The sequence below is a fragment of the Amyelois transitella genome, chromosome 17, assembly GCF_032362555.1.
Source record: "Amyelois transitella isolate CPQ chromosome 17, ilAmyTran1.1, whole genome shotgun sequence".
In the NCBI taxonomy this organism is placed as follows: Eukaryota; Metazoa; Arthropoda; class Insecta; order Lepidoptera; family Pyralidae; genus Amyelois; species Amyelois transitella.
In genome coordinates, this window is record NC_083520.1 from 3,399,349 (window position 1) to 3,412,639 (window position 13,291).

The window sequence follows — 13,291 nt, forward strand, 5'->3', positions numbered from 1 at the left end:
ATCTGACTATTGCATTGACGAGTAATAGTTCCATTGCAAAAAGTATGTAGATAGGTTGCGTCACCGTCTGTAACAGTAGACGCTGGAACCCAGCTAATCAGCCATTGCTTACATTTCGCCCGTACTTACAATAGAGAGAGGTGCATTCACGCTGAAAGCCTTTCCCAGTCCGACTATACTTTTCAACTGGGATTATCTTCGAACCATGCGCATTACTCCCATTTTGGTCCCGAGAAGCAACGCACGACTCCAGTACATTTCGTAGTCTCGCCCGCGTGGCCGCCTATTGGATGCGGTATGAACGCAACTTCGAACGCAGTTTCGCCGTTCGAAATTTAAACTTGGAATGTTTCTCAGAAAGATTATCTTAATTATAAAAAATATATGTTCGTAATTTAAATATGAAATGAGCTGTCTTTAGTGTTAGTGTTGTGTAAGTTTGAAAACTTTTATCGATAGTTTATTTAACAGTAATTAAGTTAATATTAATATGTAAGGATAATTATAGCTGAAGGTGTATTTATGATTTATGATGCAGACGCGTCGGCACGGAAAATTTTAATAGCCCATCGTTGACAGCGATCAGGGTGAGTAAACTAAACGTTAGAATTATTTGACAGGTTTTCAGATAAGCATGAATGTTTATTTATGTTTTTTATTGTCTGATCTTTGGAATATGTTTACAGAAAGTAAAAATATTTTTTGCTATATTACATTTAATGTGTACAGTTTCCGGTAGTTATAACGTCGTGGAAAAGTTTATAGCTAATACGAAAAACAAATTTCATAAACGCGAAATTTTTATCATGAAAATTCTATCTGGCAAAGATATATATATTTACTGTACATATATGTTGTATGGTTTCATTTTGATACGGCGATTTTGCAACTCACTAAATTTAACACGGCGAGATTTAGCTTGACATAAAATAGTTTAAAGAAAGGTAAAACAGGTGACATATCAGGATTTCACGGCGTTCACGTCGATAATTAATTTATTGTCTTATCGATATCAACATAGTTTAAAGCGACTTTCATCGAATAAGAAAAAAAAAACTGCTGGGACTGAGAGCAATAAAAACAGAAAACCAACTCACTATTTTTATGGAATAAAGCTTTCGTCCGCAGCTCCGTTCGTGTAAAAAGTATGTCCTTTTCTGTACTCCACTTTATATGTATGAAAAATTTCATGGAGATCAGTTCTGTGGTTTTGTCATGAAAAACGGACAAACATACTTTCACATTAAAATTTACAATAGGTAAGTAGTAGTAAAGATGAACTCTTCAAACGACTCACGTCTGATATTGACATTGCATCTCCGGATTTGCAATGTCCTAAAAACCGCTAATGTATAGAATTAATTTTTTTTAGCTCTGTCTACTCAGCAAGTTCTACTAGCGCTGATGAAAGGGCAGGAAAAAGATTTCAAAGAAACGTGGGAATTGGTATAGAAATATTTTTTTGTAATTACTTGGATATTTACTAGTTTAGTATTAGTTTGATCATTAAATAATACTCGTACCTTAGTCGGACTAAAGAATAAATTGTTTCTAATTGGACTAAAAAATAAAGGTTCAAATCTCAAAAGAAAACCTCGTAATCGCTTTGATGTCTTACGTACCTTTTTTATTGGAGTGAGATCATGGCCCATAAAATATTATACTCAAATGATTTTATAGTACTGTTGTACATAAAAAAGATGTAAGATATTTATGGCCACATTGAGATATTTGGATAAATTTGATTTTAGTTTTGTCATCCTTATATTAGAGGCTTACTAAAGAGCGCCCGCGTCTCTGCGTAAAACAAAAATCTCCCGTTCTCGCGGGCATTTCCAAAACTCCCTTCTTAGCGAACAGGTCTTAGTTACAATCCACTTTCCTGCCAATTTTCGTCTTTATTAACTCAGTAGTTTAGTTAGATTTCGTGATCAATGAGTGAGTGAATGTGTGCGTATTTTGTGCAGTTGTTATATTTAGATTAACAGCGGGCATTCGAATTTTGTGAATATTGACTCTGTCCCATACCGTAAGAAAATAGACGCAATTTGCGCATAGATATATGTATAGCATAATTAATGTTTAAATATACTTACAAAAACCGGCAAACTACTACTACTACTATTGATACGAGTAAGTTCTAGCGCTGGGTATTGAACTGATGATACATACATTCATACATAATATAATTAGGCTATATCCCTTGCGGGGTAGACAGAGCCAAAAGTCTTAAGACTGATAGGTCACGTTCAGGGGTTTGGCTTAATTATAGAATTGAGATTCATATAGTGACGGGTTGCTAGCCCCTCATCGAGAAGACTCTCTCTCTCTCTCTATGCCGATATCTCTTAGTAGCCTTTTTCGATATCCATGGGATTTTTTTTGTATAGAAAAAAGAACTATTTCTGGTTAGCCAGAGATAGTAAAACGCAAATTATACGGGCCTGTTATTTTAGTGTAACAAGAGTGCCATTTATCAGTTTGTGACTGAGTATTTTTTTTTACAAAATGTTTTTGCGCACGTGTTTTTGATAAATCTGCATTTGATATCGTTAAATTGAAACATGCAAATTCATTGTCATGTTCAAATTTATACGCCAATATTTATTTTTTAATTCATAGTTGTTATTTGTATAAAGGCAGAATAATATCTAACAATTTCGTTATTTTGAAAATTAAAATAAAAATATGAAAACCATTAATGAGAGTGTTACGTTATTACATTGTTAAAAAACGGAAAAGAACCATTTTAAACTTACAAAAATTTCCAGATATTTTTTCTCATATATACTTGATTTTATACTTTTTATATATGATTATATACTTGACTTTTGATTTTGATTAGGTAAAATTTTATGGAATAAATAATAAGACCAATTAAACAAAAACCAAATCTTATAAACACGTCATCCTAAAGAAATCTTGTAAATCAAGTTACAATAATCTGAAAATTCTGGGAATTGAATTATAGAAACCATACTCATTATTATTTAGAATTCTCAATTACGATTAAATCCTTACTTTCAAACAATAAATTATAAACGAAACTCTACTACATTACATTAACGACCAAATTGCTTTACTTTACTAAAGAATAGACGTAGTTTAAGGCCCGAGGCCAAAGAACTAGATTTTCACAGTTAAAATAAAGAGTAACAGCTTAAATTTGTTAACTATTTGTTTGTCCTTAACCCTTTTTTCCAGCAGGATTTTCCCGACAAACAAATCCTGGGAGAAGCATTTACACTCCAATTTATTTTAACTACTTCAAATATTTACTTGAGGGACTCCAACCGAATAGGCAGGCCCCATGGGTTAACTCTACATTTTTATAGTTACGTACATAAAAAGTAAAAATACTTATACTAAGCCTCCGCTATCTGTCTGTCCGTCTGTCTGTCACCTCGTAAACAGTAATAGCTTGAAAACTGTTTTTTTTTTGCAACAATGGTATATATTGACCGTGTTGTAGTTCTATCGTTTTGCGCTAGATGGAATAATTAATAAAATCCAAGAAATTGCATGGCATTTAGTATTTCTTCATATTTTTAAGCAATTTTTGGTCAATTCAATAAACACTTAAAAATGTGAATATAACAAATAAATATTTATGTACCAAACGTGATGATGGTACGGAACCCTTCGTGTGCGATTCTAACTTTCAGTTGCCCGGTTTTTTTTTTATTTTTGGTTTACAGATTGTACACTCTAGATAACACAATTCTAAAGTTACAATACTGAATTACATTGTGTAAGTCTACCATGCTGATCTGGTGGCCAAAAAAAAGATATAGTGTCTACCAGATGCTTCTCTTCTAAAGAAGATTGTGAAAGTCGATCAAAGGAAAGGCTAATAAACTTGGGATTTAACAATCTGTCATTATTGAGATTCAAATAATGACAGGTTGGTAGGTATGGAAAAAGAAGTTTCGAGTTTTGTGACAATCGATTCTGTCTAAAATATAGACCGTTATAAATGTTTATATGCTTTGCTTTATTCTCTGGTGAAATATAAATAGTAATAACGTCTGATTCATAAAACGAGGAATAACATAACTCTTGAACTAACGATTAAATTCGTTATATTAGAACACATTTCAGTTTTTGACTGTAAAAAAAATTAACAACCCAATTGAAAAAGACATATTCTTCTATTTTATCTAGAAATTCACAGAATTTAAACGAAATTCGTCCATCGTTAACGACTTTGCGCGTCAAATACCCCACATCGCGCAAGCAAAGTTTGTACGGATCGAAGCGTAAATACAACCACAGATTCAATAACGTTGGAGCCAGGTTTTTCCAAGTATAACACCTAGTCTGGTGACAGGTCGCCCTTTTCAGAAAATTAAGAAGATTGTTATCACACAGTTGATAGAGAATACCTTGAAGACATAAAAAGACATCCTTAACGAAGTAAACGGAGTTCACACTCTCGAAAAGACTGTAAGGCCACGGTCATGATATATGTATGGCTTAATGATAGAATTGAGATTCATATTGCGACAGGTTGTTAGCCCATCCCAAGATGAAACCCAAGTATATAAGCCTATCCCTTAAACGACTTTTACGAGATCCATGGGAATGAGATGGAGTGGTTCTATTATTTTTTTCTATTGGTGCCGGGAATCACACGACGCGCCAGGAGGCATTCTTTCTTTAGTCCACATAAAAGAGACGGAAAATTCCTTTTATTAACAGAATACATACATATGTGTACTATAAGTGCACGTGTAATTATGAATTTCATGATTCATTCCATCAAGAGCCTAAATTAGGAACGTAGGTGGGATTACACCGGCTTTTACAACATCATACGGAACACTGAGACTCGTAAATGCATCGTAAAATTGATTTAGAGCACTAATAACCGAGGGTGTAAACATAACGTGAAGAAATCAAAGGTCTGGTACAGTAATTGTTTTAGGTATTCATTATAAAATTTCATAATAGTGGAGAATAATTTAGTGGCAGGAGATTGTTTGTTGTGCCGACAAAGTTTGTGTTTGATACTTTGTTGAGTGTTACTCGGAAACTGTCTAGGAGACTGGGGACACTTGATCCCCATTTTAGTTTATTGCTCATATCTTAGTCTATAGTAATGGCTTTCAGAAAATTTTTGGTGACTACCTAGAAAAACTATTCATCTAACTTTGTACATTATCAGATTATGGGATTAATTAATAATTAGTACTTTTTTTAAAAATTTACTACGACATTACAAAAGGATCAAGTGTCCCCTATGCTGGGAGACTTGATCCCTGTGTAGGTTAGATTTGATTATAGGGGAACAAGTGTACCTACATCATTATAAAATAATAATAATGCATTTTACAATATAAAAATTGATTATTTAATCATATAAACATAACAAAAATCAACACTTACAGTGGTTATATTATTTTAGACCTCTATGTGGTTACTTAAAGATAATTTGAGTCTAAATAATCACAATGCTTACTAAATGCGTACCTACTAAAACTTTTTGTCTAATTTTTATTATCGCAATGATTTACATCATTATAGGGATATTTAACATCTGGCTGTCGTTGTTGTTTCCTGGCGCATCTTCTAAGTGTCATCAAAGGCACATCATAAAGTTTTGCAGTTCCTTTGATAGTATTTCCTTTCAAAATCTCTTTAGCCGCTAATTCAAGTTTTGTTTTGTCTATGGTTATGGTTTCTTAGCGCCCTCTTTATACGTAATATACGTAAATATTTTTCTTCCATCTAAAACAAGTAAAAATACTGAGCTATCTATACCTAACCAAATATAGGGGACACTTGATCCCGGGGTCAACTCTCCCCGCGCTCGTAGGGATCAAGTGTACCCAGAACTGATTTTTTTCAAAAACCAAATTTTTGTTAAAGAAATAAAGCGGTAATTAGATGAAAAACCCATCAATACAAACTTCAATTAACAACTTTTCTAGTCTTTAGAATGTTGTTACTAATTTATAATTAATAATAACTATAGATAATGATTTAAATACTCACAGAAAAATATTTTCATCTGGCGAAAACAAAATGGCACCACTGCTCTGAAGTTGTCAATTGTGAACCGTCAAATTTACGTTCAGCCATAGACAATGAGTGAAAGCAACAGTATTGCCAGTCTTTAAAATAAAAATACCGTGTGCTTATCAATTTATTGACAAGGGATCAAGTCTCCCTGGGGATCAAGTATCCCCAGTCTCCCTATACAGCTAAAGATACTGTAACTCGATGTACGTACGTATGGACTAGAAAGTGTAGCACGTACAGCCGAAACTCTTGCGGTCTTATTCTCAAAGGCGACTTACTTACTTTTTTTCGTTGGTGTTAACCGAAGTGACGAAAAGAGACCTTCTAGCGACAAAGAGAAGCTGAATTTACCATGCATGTCGCGTGTGTTACACGGTATTTTAAAACGGAACCACTCCATCTCTTTTCCAAGAATATTGTAAAAGACTACCAAGATATTATCTAGTGAAAGCTTCCAAGTGCAAGATTGTAAAAATCTATTAAAGTTATGGCTAATTGTGATATATTCTTTTAAGCGATTGGCTAGCAACCTGTTTGACTACTTATTTGAATCTAAATGCCATCATTTTGGCAGCTGAACTTGGCTTTGCAGTTGCTTTGGAACTGTTGACTCTGTCTACCCTGCAAGGGATAAAATCGTGACTATATGTATGTATGTATATATCTTCAAGGTATCCTGTATCAACTGTATGATAACAGTCTTCTGAATTCTCTGTGTTCGATCAATTAAGTAGCTTTCATTTGTAAATACCATTGCCTTGTGTCATAAGAAGAAAACATTAATAACAAATGTCAGATTGTGAACAAACTACAAAACCAAATATACATATTAGGTACATTAGTCTCAATAACATACAGTCCACAACACCAACACTTTGAAAAGGGCGACCTCTTACCAAACTAATGGTTAAGTAGTGGGTATCCCGAAATTTTCAAGAGAGGAACGAGATTTATAATTATTTGAGCGAGTTGCGGTTATAACCTAGTTATATAAAGTACAATAGACGGCCTTATCTTTAACAAATAGGATTCGTAACGTAAATGTGTTTCATTATACTCCGCTGCATCAATTTTAAGGCAGGAAATTATTTTCCCTTGTTCAATGACAAACAAGACTTGTCTATTGAGAAATTTCGATTATTTCGCCGTGTTTATCTGGGGCATAAAGGGCCTTGTATACATACACAATAGGGATTTTAAGGGCGTGTTTGATCACAACAGAAAAGGTTCAAAGTTCGTACTTTGAACGGTTGTGGTGAAAAAGGTAATTATATTATAGAAACTCTTTGTATGCACTGGTCTTCAAAAGGTTTTACCACCTGGATTTCAACTGATATTTACATACATACATATAATCATATCCAAGGGAAAGAAAAGAAGTGGTCCTATTCTTAAATGCTGGGAACCACACGGCACTGCTATTCCACATACAGAAGTAAATGTAGATGGTGAATCAAATCAAGTTAGATTGCTTATTTTGCTTATTTGTCTTAATTTGCTGCACCGACAAAAACAACCAATGAATATACAATACTTCGTTTATTCTTTGTGTTACGTTACGGGACGTTGATGGCATAATGATGACTTAATCATGCCTTTTCCATTTTTACGACCAGAATATTAATAGAGTATGCAATCAAGTAGATATTAGGCGTTTGATTTTATGCATGAGGGTGTGCAGATGGATTTTAACAGGGTTATGTTTTGAATAATGTCGTGTGGTTCTCCGCACCAATAGAAAAAGAATAGAATTACTCCATGTCTTTCCCATGGATGTCGTAAAGTCGTCGTGTCGGGTGACTAAGGGATAAGCTTATGAACTTGGGATTCTTCTTTTAGGTGATGGGCTTGTAAACTGTCACTATTTGAATCTCAATTCTGCCATTAAGCCAAACAGCTGAACGTGGCCAAAACTATTGGCTCTGTCTACCTCGCATGAGATATTGTCGTGAATATATGTATGTTTTGAATTTATTAAAAACTAACGGTCCGCCACGGTTTCGAGTGTGTCTCTTTTCGGAGAAACTGACCTCGTCTGAAGTCACCTTCAAGATATGAAAAATAGTTATACCTATTTATGGACGCGGGAACGATGTATTAATTAAATAACAAACTTTATAAGGAGCTTGGTTCCTTTGCGATTCGTAAAAATAGAAGAATGTGTTCTGCCAGTATTAATATAGCGGCAGTGTTTTCTCTTACCGAGAAAATATCTTAAAAGAGAGATATACTCTTAGGATTTCTTTTTTATGCAAAAGGCTGACCACTTGTAATTAAGTTTTATCTCAATTCTCCCATTCAAATAGCCATCCTTTAATATATAACAAGGTGTTCTAGTCTTAGTGACTAGCAATGTTTTATTTTTTTGAACATTTTGTTGATATTTTATTTACTTTTTAAATTGCCTAGATGCCTTATCATGGCGGTAATAAAAACACAATTGAAAATTAAAAGTGTTTAATCTTTGAAACTGAAATGCAAAATACTTACGGAATTCATATCTTTGTCCGTACTGAAAAGAATTTCTTTCGTTGTCAAGCTCTGAAAAACGAGCGCTTTAGAGCTTTGAGTCATAAATATGTCTTGTTAGGATTAGAGATGGCATTCCAATGTGAGAAATAATATATCATAGTCTTTATTTCATAATGTTACTAAATTATTACTTTAAATGTAAATAAATTGTATAAATTATTATTACAAGTATACAATTTTTTATACATCAATAGGTGCAATTTGGAATATAGGATATTAATGAAGTTCTGGTATAAAAATAAACATATAAAGCACACATAACTAATTTTAATAATTAGTTTTAATTATAAAATCGACAAATCACATTAAAAAAAGTAGTAACTTTCCTACTTTTCTGCCAATTGCATATGATCGCTGCAATGCTATTAACTTATGGTAAAAAAATGCAGTTTGGTAAATCGCCAGGAAACCTGCACATACAGGCAAGTGAATGTGTAACCATGATCGAAATATGGGTAAGGTTCCCCTGCAAAGGCTGCAGAAGTCAGATGGGAGCTTCGTGTAAAAAACTGTTAAAAACCTGACCCACCCAATCTAGGATAATGGTAAAAAAGGCGCACCTCAATCTCCTCTCTAGAGTGGTGAGGATGTAACCGGAACTAACGCCAGGAGAAAGAAGATCAAGTTAAGTTGCATACCCCTAAAAATCCAAACCAATTTTCAAACAAAGGCACCCAAACTATTTGTTTAATTAGTTCATAAGCTCCTGGACTAAATGTATATTGTTACACAAACCACCAGATGCTCTTATATTCCTATTAAATTCGAGTTTCCTCTATTCAAAACTTTCTGTTTGTACTGTTGTTACAAAGTTTGTGCCTATCACTGTTTTGATTAGAATAATACTAGTTTAACTGCAGAAGATATATCGCAATACAAGATTTTAATGAATTTTTTTTAATAGTATTTATTTAAAACGTAGAGTTAGTGGCTCTGCCCGCGTTCTTATTACAAAAAAAATCCCTATAAATTTTGTTCGCGCGGGATTTTCGGGAAATTCTCTCTTAGTACCATATAAGGAATCTATTACATAAGTGTCAAATTTCTAGTTTTTAGACTCAGTGGTTTGGGCTGTGCGTCTGTTTGTCATTCAGTTACTCAGTAACAGAACAAGTTTTATTTATGTAGATAAACTTCAGATTTTTCTTGCGAAAACTTTTAGAAGCTGTCACCATCTGAATCTCAATTCTATTAAACTAGCCAACTGAACGTAGCCTATGTTATATATAGTTATAGGCTCTATCTACCCCGGAAGGGTTAAAGGCTTAAATCATTATGTATGTTTACAAGAAATACCTTTCATGCATGAATCCTACTACTATTATAAAGGCGAAAGTTTGTATGGATGTATGGATGTTTGTTACTCTTTCACGCAAAAACTACTGAACCGATTACCATGAAATTTGGTATGTAGGTAGCTGAAGACCCAGAATAACACATAGGCTACTTTTTATCCCAGAGTTCCCGCGGGATTGATAGGGTTTCCATGCGGACGAAGTCGCGGGCGGCCTCTAGTATAATAATAAAAAAGAAGAAAATCCTCTTAAACTCAGTAAAGTTTTACATAAACAAGTCTTTTGGTAAAAAATTACACAGTCTTAACAGTGTACGGCTAATAAAATTTTAACTTCCATGCTGTTTTGGTAGCAAAAAAAACCAGTTAGTATATGTCAGCTGCTTCTCTTCCCGCGTTTATTGTAAAAGTCAATCAAAGAAAATCTTTTTAACTAGAGGTTCCCTTTTAGGCGATGGGCTAGCGACCTGTCACTATCTGAATAAGTATTTTCCGTGACGGATGAAGACGTGATTTGTATGCGTGTATGAATATCTTGCACACGAACTCGTAACTGCAGGTAATGTTATCAAATTTCATGGCATGCGGTGCCATTTTCATTTTAACTCCCCAACTTTTCCCATATGCCTTTAAAACTTTGAACTTATCCTGTTCTTAAGTACCTTCCTTATCTTTATATGTTTACTAGAGGCCGCCCGCGACTTCGTCCGCGTGGAATTAATCCCGCGGGAACTCCGGGATAAAAAGTAGTATGTTATTCTGGGTCTTCAGCTACCTACATACCAAATTTCATCGTAATCGGTTCAGTAGTTTTTGCGTGAAAGAGTAACAAACATCCATACTGACATCCTGACATACTCACAAACTTCCGCATTTATAATATTAGTAGGATACTCCCATACATACAATCACGTCTTTATCCTTTCAGGGGTATACAGAGCTAAGAGTCTCGCAAAAACTGAAAGGCTACGTTCAGCTGTATAGCTTAATAATATACGTAAACGTATAAGTAATCGTTTTTTTTTATTTCAGAAAATGGGAACCTCACTCCAAAAGGTGACTCCCAGAAGAGAAATACATATCACGTCTTTTCTCTTGCTTGGTAGACAGCGTCAACAGACTCAAAAATACTGAAAGGCCAGGTTCAGCCAAATAAAAAAACTTCATACCAAAAGTATATAAAAAAAAAACAGATTTTATGAAACCAATACACGCGTTATATTGGCTGCTGATATTTTTTGGCAAGCAATTAACGTGGTAATGGGAAAATGAACCGCATTAAGCCAAACCAGCGCGTTCATGTACGTATCAATAAATTACGCACCCAGCCGACATCTTGAGGCAATTTTATGCTGAAATGTTATAACTGAAATTTATGTTGTAATTTGTACTGCATACATATGTATACCTATATAAAATACAAGACTTTAACTCGGGGTTTCGCTCACGTAAACTTCTAAAAAGTAATATAGCGAATGTTGAATTAAAAGCACGACAGTCTTTTTTCGTGCAAAAAAAAAAAAACAAAATATGAAAAACGGTTCAGAAATCTGTGAGTTAAAATTGAAATTGATCAATAATTAAGTACAGTTAATGACATAGAAACATGATTCCCTTTTCATTTAAACCAAAAAAAGAGCGGTCGAGTTTCTCTGCTGTTGGCTGTACAGAAGTGTACCGAGAAACATAACCTCCAGTTTAATAAAATTAAATTGAAGTACTTAGAAGTTTTAAAAAAAATTAACAAATATATTTGGACAGTGTTTTTATAAAACAACTCTTAGGTCATATTACCTTTAATTTGTGCCCAAATCCTGGTTTATGCGATTTTATGAAATCAATGTAACAGCGAACAATTGTAGGCTTGAGGTTTTTATAAGCAGCTTCTTGCTACTTGAGATAAAACCAGAGGGCAGTCAACTTTCTCTGTCATTAAATAACATACATAATTCTCTGAAAACGAAACGCTCCGCTAACGACGCCAACCTAAAGAATACTCTCAGATAATGATGATAATTCCAATGGTTATTCTTTTCCTCATACATATAGATAGGTAACTGATTTATAAATGGAATGGGTAATACGTCAAACAGTGAAACATAAATAAATAGACGTGTAGCCCAATTACCGTGGTTATTTTTAGACCGGGAGATATATATGAAAGGTGAGAGAATATATTCGTAAATCTCTGGCTGTTGCGGTTTGATTTTAGTAGGTTTGTATTCCACGGGGAAAGATTTTTTGTTTGGCTATTCCTAATTTTTTTTGGGGTCAATTTTTTGGGGTCAATTTGATCCGAGAATGGTTTGAATGTTTTGCAAAGACCGGTGGGCGAACGGTTAAGTTACCCGAATAAAAAAGCGCGCACAGGGTCAAATTATACAATTGCTATGTACCAATGACTCTTCTCCGAGTTAAGTATGTCTATACTAACTGACTGACTGAGTTATGTGTTACTGTGTATGTTATTACTTCGATCGCTAAACGATTGCATTTGCTATACATCCTGAGAAAAACTGTGTAATTCAGGCAACCGGATGTGTAACCACGTAATCCATTCACTTCCGTCCCTGTGAAGGAGGACGCTACCGGAACTAATGCCAGGAAGATGACGATGATTTTGCGGTTGAATGACCTGAAACTGAATCATTGTTACAATACCTATATAGAATTAAAAAATTATATTTTCCTACTGATACAGGTGTATGTCACTTCATAGAAGGTCACAAACACTGGGTTATATTTTACCACGTTATCAATGAATTAAAAATATTAATATTTTTTACTGGGTGCGTTTGACCTCAATCTGCCAATATAAAGTCTAAGGTGGTGCACGCAAGCTTACATATTGCCTTCACATTTCCTTGAAAATTACCAAATTTTATATTATTGTATTTTTATTTTATTTTCTTATCGTTAAGCTAGACGAGGTAGTGCAGAAGTCAGCGGTTCCCTAATCCTGTGTTTTTCACGAGTAATCAATCCTTCCAAAGATGATTGATACATTATTATATTAAAGACCGTTATCACTTTATCTCCTTGCATTTAGTTTTAAGATTGATTAGCGTTTGATGAAATAGGAAATTGAGATAAATAATTTACTTTAACTTCTTAATTAATATTTGTTAACATACATACATACATACGATCACGTCTTTATCCCTTACGGGGTAGACAGAGCCAAAAGTCTTGAAAAGACTGATAGGCCACGTTCAGCTGTTTGGCTTAATGATAGAATTGAGATTCAAATAGTGACGGGTTGCTAGCCCATCGCCTAAAAGAAGAATCCCAAGTTTATAAGCCTATCTCTTAGTCGCCTTTTACGACATCCATGGGAACGGAATGGAGTGGTCCTATACTTTTTTTATTGGTGCCGGAAACCACACGGCACCATATTTGTTAAAGTTTCTTAATTCAGACTATTTCTCTAAATAAGACATA

General features: G+C 34.1%; 1 protein-coding gene across 1 annotated transcript in view; it reads left to right on the forward strand.

Moving 5' to 3' along the window:
- Positions 1 to 278: 278 nt before the first annotated feature.
- The window catches only part of LOC106143359 (neuropeptide CCHamide-2 receptor), a 53,322-nt gene continuing 40,309 nt past the window's right edge, over positions 279 to 13,291 (forward strand). The window contains exon 1 of the mRNA XM_060948911.1: positions 279 to 587. The gene's annotated coding sequence lies outside the window, so the exon portion shown is untranslated. The remainder of the gene's footprint in view (positions 588 to 13,291) is intronic.